The following is a 10,157-nucleotide window of genomic DNA, read 5'->3' as shown; positions in this document are numbered from 1 at the left end:
GTGCTTATTACTTTTTAATGTATCACTCCATTTTAAACATTAATACTAACAAGTTCAGGCCATAATATAGCCATCCTTCCTATCTGTAAAAAGAAAATAAAAAAAAATCACCATCCACAAATGCCAGTTTATACTACAATTCTACTTAGAGGTGCACAATACTAGATAGATTTTGGAAAAATACAGGAAAAATAAGCAAAATTCTGAACCAAACTTCTTATTGCCAGGTGTTATCCCACCCCAAGGTTTCGTGGGGTTGAGGGTTTTGTGGGTTTCTGGTTTTGTTTTGGGGGTTTTGTGTGTCATGAAAACACATTTGCTTAATCTACTGTTGGGACCAATACATTAGGTTTAGATAATGGATTCAATGTGATATTTGACCAAGGGCCAGCGACACCCCCTTAACCCAAAGGGGATGTTCTGTTACATGTGCCATTTGTGTCTTTCAAAGAACAAAAAACGTTTGTGCAGTTGTCAGCTCTCCGTCTCTCAGACATTACTGGCAATAACTGCCTCCATTCAATGGAGGATGAAATTCTTATCTCTCCCCAAACTGGTATTTTTTTAATTAGTTGAGGGCTGCTGGAAAGAAAAAAGGCAACAGGACAGCTTATCAATCTTAACAAAAAAAGTTTAGGAAAGACATCAGACCACAAGAGCTCCTCCTGAGCATTATACTAGCCTGATACATGATTTGATACATGAAAACTAAGGTTCCCTATTTTTCCTCCAATACATTTATTCCCCCACCATTTTGTTTTCCATTTCTCATCTTTATCTATTGCAAGTCCCACTTTTCCAAACCACAGAATGATACTGCCCATTTTCTCACTAAAAACACATACAATTCCCTAAATAGTTTTCCAGCCACTTTGATCCCTCAATTCAATGCTTCCATCCTCCTTTATAAATGTAGTGAAGGTTATTTCACCCTAGATACCCTTCTGACTCCTGCAAACTGCTGCCCATATTCTGACTGTGGGAGAAGAGAAAGCCACCGAAATCGCAGCCTGTGCTCAGTTCTGTATCAAATTACCATAAATCCAAACTGCAGAAGCTGCTCAGTCTCCAGAACAGGAGGTGCCAGAACTCCATGAAAAGCCTTCCTCACACAGTGCACTGTGCTCCTGTGACACTTTACTCATAACCAAGGGTTAAAACCACAAGCTCCTAAGAGCACCTATTGCCACTCCCCCCCAGTGAGACCACTGACCTGCTCATCAGTGCACTGTTAATTTACTTGGGTCTTTTTCTCACCAGAGAATCTCCACCTGAGGTGTCATCTATTTGCACTGTTTAAAATTCTCCTCCCAAGCAGCTCTTCTGGGAAACTCCTTACTTCACTTCAAGCTTTACAAATCTAAAGTCAGACCTTTTTAGTTACAAAAGGAAAGCAATACTGTACAGGGTTTTGTTATTAAGGGAAAGAATTAATAATTATCACTGCAACACTTCAATAGCACTTCTTTTTAACAGTTTTGTGCTAGTAGTCAGACACAGAAACTCCATTTATGGGGATGCTTCTTATCTACACACTTTTTACTTCATGTGCTAATCATTACACGTATTTCAGCACATTTATATTGTAGATACTTTTGCAATCACAGTAATGATTTAATTGTTTATTATCTCCTATATGAAGAAAACCAAACCTATGAGAATATTAAAGAATTACAAGATGTCCATGTTTTATACATGTTTATATAAACATGTATAAAAATGGTTGAATATTAGAAATCATTGGTAAGTCAGCATTCTTGAAATGTTTTATCAAGATGCTGCGCCATGCCCTTCAAAGCTGGGGCTATTCTCTCATTTCCAGATAATGATTTTCCAAAGTACTCAGGCCCAATGCAAACACTTTTTAGTATATCCTAAGACAGCTTCTCCATGCAAACTGTGCTCCCTATTTATGAGAGAGGGAGTAATAGCTGGACTGACTAGCTCTCTACTCTTGCATCTTCCCTGCCAAGAAGTGACTGAAACTAAGATTCAGGAAAAGACAGAAATACACAGAGGAAGAGAGAAGTGTGCGCTACCTGTCTGTCTACGTAGGAGCACTGTGTCTAAGGGGTTGGTGAGAATAAAGTTATAAATAAGTGCCTTTTTTCAGCCCTACACAAGTTCTTTATATCAATGAAATCATAACCAGAAATTAGGATCTTGCATTTGTTATAAAGCTAGTGGCCCCACTCTGGTCTAGTGTTTAACCAAACTAATTACTCCCAGGCAAAGAAAGCCATAACACAGAGCTGTGAAACTGTAGAGCTCTGAAAAGATAAATTCTCCAAAAATCAAGTCAATAAAAAACTTCTAATAATTTCCCAAGTTATTCTGGACATAATCAGTACATGCCCAGTCTTTAACCTACTGATGCATACAGACACTACAGTCCTTTAGCAGAGCTGAACTCTTTCATACCACCCTGGGTACCATCTGATCACACAGTCTGTTGGCAGGGAAAGGCAGCACTCACAACAGCAGACACTTCAAGGAGCACTTTTTAGAGCAGCAGTTACTGCTTCAAGAAATATGTAAGACCAGGGAACTGCAGTAGTTGAAGACAACACATGTCATCTTTCTGGGCATCTTGCCTTCGCTGTACTACCAAGAGAACTGGCATCATGCATTTTGAAGAATCGCAGATGAAGTGACTGGGAATTTATTTAGGAAAAACTGGAGTGTCCTAATTGCCCTTATTTAACACAACTGGCACAATAAGCACCAGCCAGCATCCTGCCACCCCCACCCTGAGACTGAAATACGGTGGCGCACTCGCTGCTCAAGAATACAAATTGCCATTGGGGAAAAGTAATAATCTCAAGGCTTGCACCATTTCACAGTCGAGTTGTTTGAAGACAGGCTAACCATTACATAAAGCAGCTGTGTTATCTGGCTTTTCCTTTCATTCATTTATAGACTTGAGCTGTTTTTCTAAGTCCGTTGAAACTATTTTCCTCATTAAAGGTTTTTGTTCAGTACTCAGGGAACTGAGCTACAGCAAAAACAAACAAAGGCTTCCGTTCTCCACACGTCAATATTTTAGAGACGTTGTTAAATTGGAAGCCTGTTCAGGGTCTCCAGATATGTTACAGTATTGGCTGGAATTCACCACGACACACAGATCTGTCTTAGCAAACTTGTGCAACCTTCCTTTTCACAGAGCTGACTGACATGACTTTATTGTGCATCTTGGTGTTATCAGACAATGTAAGGAGCAAAGACACCCTCCTCTATTTGCAAAACAGAATAACCCAACAGAAATAAAAAGACAAGTTTTCACACATTTACTTTTTAGTGCCCAGAAACAAGGGGTATGATATATTATTCCAAGTAGAAAAGCTTCATTAAAAAACACTGCAATATGAGAAATAAGTGTTGCCAGTTCTTTTTTTTCATTTGGCTGGTTTTTTTCTACATGTCAGCATGCAAAGCTTGTGCAGAAAACTGCCTATGCTATGAGAATATTGGATTTAAAACCATATTGCCAGAAAAAAAAATAATATCAGGTTAACAGGGATATCTTTTAGTTCTTTAATATTTCATTCTTAATGATCCTTCACCAACAGAAGACTTGCTCATATTTTTCACACTGGAAGGCACTTCTATTATTATATTGAAATATTTGTTGTTATCTCTGTACCAGCACTAATATATACACATACAGGGAGAGAAATACTTGAAATAAACCCTATATTTAGGAAGAGGCTTCCAAAGTTTTAGACATTTTTCTGGTACTACCACAAGCAATTGTGCCTTTAGACCTCAATTCCTCCTCCATCACATCTTCTTAACCCTCCTATCCCTTTCCCTTTGTTTAGGGCAGTATGTTTCTTTTCTTTTAAATTCTACCCCATTCACCTTCCATGATCTAGATGCCTAATAAATACAAAAATAACAACACAGTCTATCACACCAAACAATACCTACTACTGAAAGGGGAAAGGCTAAGATATTTGTATGGTTCTCTTCAACTCACATCAAGTCAGGCTAAGTCATAAAAAAATGTTCTAAAGTTGCAGGCTTAGAATCCTCCTTCCTGATGGACACTGTTACATTGCTTTAAAAAACATTTCAAAAAGCATTCTATGTAGGAGAAAAATATTCTGCAAAATCCATTTCTACTCCATGAAAGTCTCACACGAAGGTATTTACATAATGAACTGCAATTACTCACATTATATTTATCTAGTGAAGAATGAACCTATTGTGTGCAGCGGAACGAGTCTGTTCTGCACTAATACACGCACAGAGTGAGTTACCTCGTGAAATAACACATCAATCACAGGTTAACACCGAGCTGCACCCGTGTAATGCCATTTCCAATTCATTAAGGAAAACCAGCTGCAGAAGCTGCAGTTGTGCCAGACTGTCAAGGCTCAGCGAGAGGTTAGGAGGAGATGTGCGCTGAGCTTGAGAGCTGTTTGTTGTGGGCAGGGAATTTCTTTGTGCTGAAAGTGCTGTGACAATGATCATCATAAGCTTTAAAGATTATGCACACAGTGTAAACCTGTCTACACTGGGGCAGAGCCCTCAGCTCCTGCCTAATAGGTATTATGCCAGAGAAATAACACCACAGTGAGAGTTGGAGTAGTGATCCACCAACACAGGTACCGAAGTCCTGAAGTCACAGAATGTGTCGAGTTGGAATAGACCACCATAGGTCATCTGGTCCAACTTCCCTGCTCAAGCAGGGTCATCTTGGAGCACAAAGTCCTGAAGGTGAATCCTGCCGGAAGAAATTCTTTTCTTTGCTGACACCACAAACTTGCATATGTAGTTTAAAATTTAATGAAAACTTGACAGAGAAAAAGTCTGCTCTAGTTAGTCAGTTCAGAGTTCACAGGCTAAGTAAGGCTGGGTGAGCTGTTATTAAGCATGCAACATTCAAGAATGCATACAAAATCAGCCAGCAAGCTGGACCCTGATTTCTGGATTAGAGGGAATTTGATCATTTTTTGCACATATCTGAACACTGTCAGAGTTTTACCATAGTGCATAGCTTTACTATATCTTGGACTTGTAGTTGTACATTTGTACATACAGTATTATTCACCAGGGAGTCCTTGCAGATCAGATGCAGTTTCCTCTGTACCCTACCTTTGAGCCTTCCTCCTCAAAATTAAATATTAGGAGACCACTTAACCTCTTCATTTTACTTGTCAGAATCAGACTGTTCTTAAGTGCTCCGATACAACAGTAATCAAACCCCTACTAGATTGAAAAGCAAGAACTAGGTATGCTTAGACCTTTTGTAACATTTCTTAATTCCAGTCTTCAATAGTAACAAAGTCCATCATTTAGGACAGATTTTCTTTTATGATGGTGTTTTAAAATGACATAATCTTTGAATAGTATCTATGTGGGTGCAGCAGGTCTCCACACATAAAGACTTGTTAATGTGACAGTTTCTCTCTTTATGTATCCTTTAATAACTATATTCAACTGCTGCTACAGAATTTCACAGTACTAAGGGACAGTCCACTTCACAGGCATGATGTGGGGGGGATGAAGGAGGGGAGAAGAGACACATGCAAGTTGAGCATGTACTCTAGTCCAAAGCAAAATGGAGTTCAAGTATCTGTAACCAGGGATTTTTAAATTCAGAAACTTATGGTGTCAGTTCTATGCAAACATGTATCAGCCAAAACCAAAACTAAAATAGAAAGGTATTACTGCAGCAACAACCTGAAGCATTCTAAAGTATTTTGACAACAGATATTTGAATCAAATGAGCTGAAGAAATGGGTTCTATGAGAGGAACAACAGAGTATACAGTTAAGACTGAGCAGTGAAAAGCTTAGCTATAAATAGTAATTAAATATTTTTAAAACCTCACCAAACCCAAGAAGCAGATCTTGTTTCACCTATTATGTCCATAATTATAAAGGTGAAGGATACAATTCTGGCTGAAACAAGCAGGTGCAAAAGACACAGAACTCACTCCTCAAGGGGCAGGTCTGTCAAGTCCAAGGAGATGTTACTGTAGAAGCAAATAAATGGTGCTAATAGCTCAGTTTTCTTTTTTTCCTAAAATGGTATTAGTAATCTTTCAGCAGTTTACGTTCAAGCCTGACACATTCTAGTCTAGTCTCCCAAACCATGCCTTTAGTGAAGGCTAATGTGAAAAGACTTTCATTAACCTAAACTTTCAAACTGTTCCCCTTGCTCTGTACAGTCTCGTTCATTCAATTACTGTTTATCTACATGTTGTACAGTGTAATTCTAAGACTCGATTATTTCAGTAGTTTGCATCCCATTGAACTGTGCAAGCAAAGAAACTCAAACACAAGGTTTAAAACAAAAACAATCCACTGCTAAACACATCCTAGAAAACGGAGGGGGTACAAGGGGGGAAGTGTAAGTGCATCATGTCTCACAGTGCTACTGGCAGGCCTGCCTGCCATCCAGCAGAAAAACGAAGACTATTGCCAGCAAAAATATTTTTTATCACCCCTGTGATCCTGATCACCAGGGCCACGTTGTACATGACTCCTCTGCAACCGAGAAAGACACCAAAACATTGGGTCACAAAAATGAAGCAGCTGAACTGCACTGTGTCACATACAAGCCCAAGAGTTTATACATTTGCAGACACGCAAAGTAAGTTTTTATGGGACAGTAAGATACAATAAGCCGTTCCTTACAGTTTTATAAAATATTTAAGTCTGCATTTTGACTGTGCAGGGAACTAGAACACAGCAGTGAGAACAAGGACTAAGTTGGGTTCTGTTGTTTGTTTTTAACAACCAGAATTAAGAACTGGACTAGAGCTAAAGTGAAATTTCAGCACATGGGACTAAGGGCCAGAACTAATTCATTACTACGGATCTAAAATAACACTACAACGAAGCATATGAGAAATTATTCATTGAATGTATACAGAGTGGCATATGAAAACTGCATAAAAGGAAACTGCAGGCAGATATGTACTCTCAGGATCAGCAGGTGGCATTAGCAGAGCATATTTAACATGTTTCTTAGTTGAAGCCTTAGGCTACTTTAAAAAAAAACAACTTGGCGACGAGTTAATTAAATTGTAAAGTGGCAAACAGTGATACTTGCAATAGTTTTGTGCTCATAGGCAGCAAATCAAATGTGTCAGTCTCTAAGGAGCAGGCTGGTAAACTTTAGATCAAGAAAAGCCTATCACTTACTGGTCAGAAATACACTGTACTTTCAAGTTTTGACAACTGAGTCCCTTCAGGATGGAATTATTCTCAAATGAGACTGTAGAAAACACAAAATAACCTCTCAGCTGATGTTAAATATGTGAACCAGGGGTACCAGTGCCAGATCAATACACAGACAGCTAGGGTAAACATGTTATTGTGTAAGCAGGGGTTCACAGTATCAATAAAAAAGAAATATTTAAAAGTTGCAAGGTTTTGAAGCCACCAACTGAAAAGATCTTTACTGCTGGAAAACTTGCCATTAAAAGGTACAAATCTAAGCAAAACAGCTATTTGATTCTCTTCACCAATTTCAGCTTTTATTTTGTGCCCTGTCACTATCATTGTTCTGTGATTATTAAGATATTACTCCAGTCACCCAGGACATGCTTAGAAAGACAACTTTTTCCTCACTTTTTCCTCACGTTACCTGTGATTTATTTCAAACTCTTGAAGACTCAAAAGAAAATGTATGCTTTGTAGTAGATGTTTTCACACCTACTCTGGGAGTGAATTAGAAAAAGGAAGTGCTATACAATGTATATGCCAGTAGGACAGTCCTGTTAAACACAAGCAGTACAGTCACATCTATGCACATTTGTGTTCCAGCGAGCACCCGTCCTACTGCACAGCGGATCTAGTGATGCCTCAAGAGAGCAGCAGCACACAGTCCCTCAGGGAGTCACTGCATCCTGTTCCATGACCATCCCCCCACCCACCAGGTAAAAAAAAGAAAAAAAAATATACATATGAGCCCTTTGGCAAAGGGCATTCGGGTCTCCTGGATACGAATTCGCCCGTTAAACATCACTGTCTCAATGCCAAGTGCCCATCTGTGCTCCAGGCTGGCTTAGTGAGCCAGGCACTGAGGAGAGCTCAACCCTTCCACAGCAAACTTCCAGTGCACACAGAACCCAAACTGGCAAGATGAAGGAAAGTATCAATACAGCAGTTCTCAGGATCAACTAATAACACCTAAACTTCACTTAAATGCTTCCTGCCAAGGTAAGCCCATATCATTTCCTGCCTCAGCACACTGCACAAGACATGGTCAAAGCCTTTATTTTTGACTAAACCAACTATATTGTTCCTACCAGATTTCCTGCTTCACAGACCCAGGATTGTTTTTTTAACCCCTGAATCCATCACTGATCTTTTGGTGCAAGATTCTTCTCTGCTTTTCCTATGTGCTACTACTTAACTTCTTTATCAAATAATCTGCCCTTTATCTCCACTTCTGTTCACTTTTTCTGCTTGTACTTCACATTTTTCCTTTTTCTGCTGAGACAATAAATTCAAAGAATACGTGTGAAAATAAAACAGTATTTTGAAAAAGCTTTGATCTGTTATCATTTGCATGCTCCTCCCCATTTCAGTCTGTTTCAGATCTTTTCTGTTTACTATAGCTACAAAAAAATCCAACTCACAAACCACCACACAGCACGCACTGAGTTCCTTACAGATTATTTAACTAACAAGCTGTTAGTTTCTCTTGCCATATTGGGAAAATTCCTCCTAAAACATCAAACATGAAATCCATTATATACTTTTAACAATCTGTAAGGACTCTCTCATTCACTTTAAGTCTGGATATTCTTGCAAACAGTCACAAGCATAAGACATTACACTGAAACAAAGACTTTTACAAATCAGCTGGGTACAAGCATAGCTTGCTCATGGAATTCTTCCCACATAATGATCAAGCCAAAGGGGCAGGAATATAGACTATTTAACACCAGCTTGGTTTGGTTTCAAGAATATATAGACAGTTTGGGTTTTATTGGGTTATACACATACATTTCCACATATATTGTTCATTCCAAAATCTTACAGTTTTGTGGACTTTGATTAAGCTTTATTAAAACTATATAATGGCAGAACTTCTATTAAAACCCCCAAATCAGAACTATAAACTGTGGCTTCGTGTTATTATTAACCAAAGGATACTCAAAAGGATCTGCATCTACTGTATCACATTTGTATTTCTGAAGCCTGCCTCAACATTCCCCTTGCTTTAGTAATAAATACATATTACATTATATTAGTAATAAAGGTAGAGAAAAGCCCTAGTCTCATACTAGATGAGGCAAGCTTTTGTACAAGACAGTACATATTTATTGAAAACACAATTTTAACAGGACTAAATGACTTTACTCAGACTCCTACATTCACACAGAACTGGAACACAATTTAATAATTTAACTCTCTTCATGGTAAAGTACGCAAGCAAAGCAATGTTTCAAACACTACAGGGAGCCCCAGAAGAAATTGAAAACAAAATCAACAAGAATCTGTGCTAATTTTAATAAAGAATCTTTTACAATTAAGGAAATATCTTCCTACCAAAAAGAGTTCTAGAGTTATCTTTAAACCTTGAGAGCACAAACCTATGTGTAACACAATCATCATCACTTCTGCTCAAGAACATGCCAGTATCCATTAACAGACCAGCCAACCAATTAACCTTATTTTTGCCTATGCCTTTTCCACACCACACAAATAACTCTGCTTTCTTTTAAATCATCAAACTTTCACCTATACAACTGTGCATCAGTTTTCAGAGACCTGGGGAAATAGCAGCCCAGGCATACTGCTATCAGTGTGGTTTTGTGGCAATCTGGTAAGAGCAGGACAGTAGCAAGTGCAGCTCCTGCCATCCCTGCACTCTCCCAACAAGTTGCACTAATTCAAATTCTGTTCATCTGGAAACACAACTTCGCAATTTCTTTGTTCTAGAATTGATATCAAAGGGGGCCTGGTTCACCTGTACTTGCCAGTCAGAAATCCATTCCAGCTGGTTAGAATTGCTGCTAGGTGAGCAATGTAATCTTCAAATTTGTATTATAATTAAAAAAAAAAAAATCCCTGCTTACCAGGCAGAAAAAATGATGGGTTTTATCAACAGTATAATTACAATACATGAATAGGAAACAAAAAATTAGTGGGAGCCATTGAAGTGGCTAAATGAGTTAAAAGACTGGATTC

This window comes from Lepidothrix coronata, unplaced genomic scaffold (assembly GCF_001604755.1).
Source record: "Lepidothrix coronata isolate B3197 unplaced genomic scaffold, Lepidothrix_coronata-1.0 Scaffold78, whole genome shotgun sequence".
In the NCBI taxonomy this organism is placed as follows: domain Eukaryota; kingdom Metazoa; phylum Chordata; class Aves; order Passeriformes; family Pipridae; genus Lepidothrix; species Lepidothrix coronata.
This window is presented reverse-complemented; position numbering follows the sequence as displayed.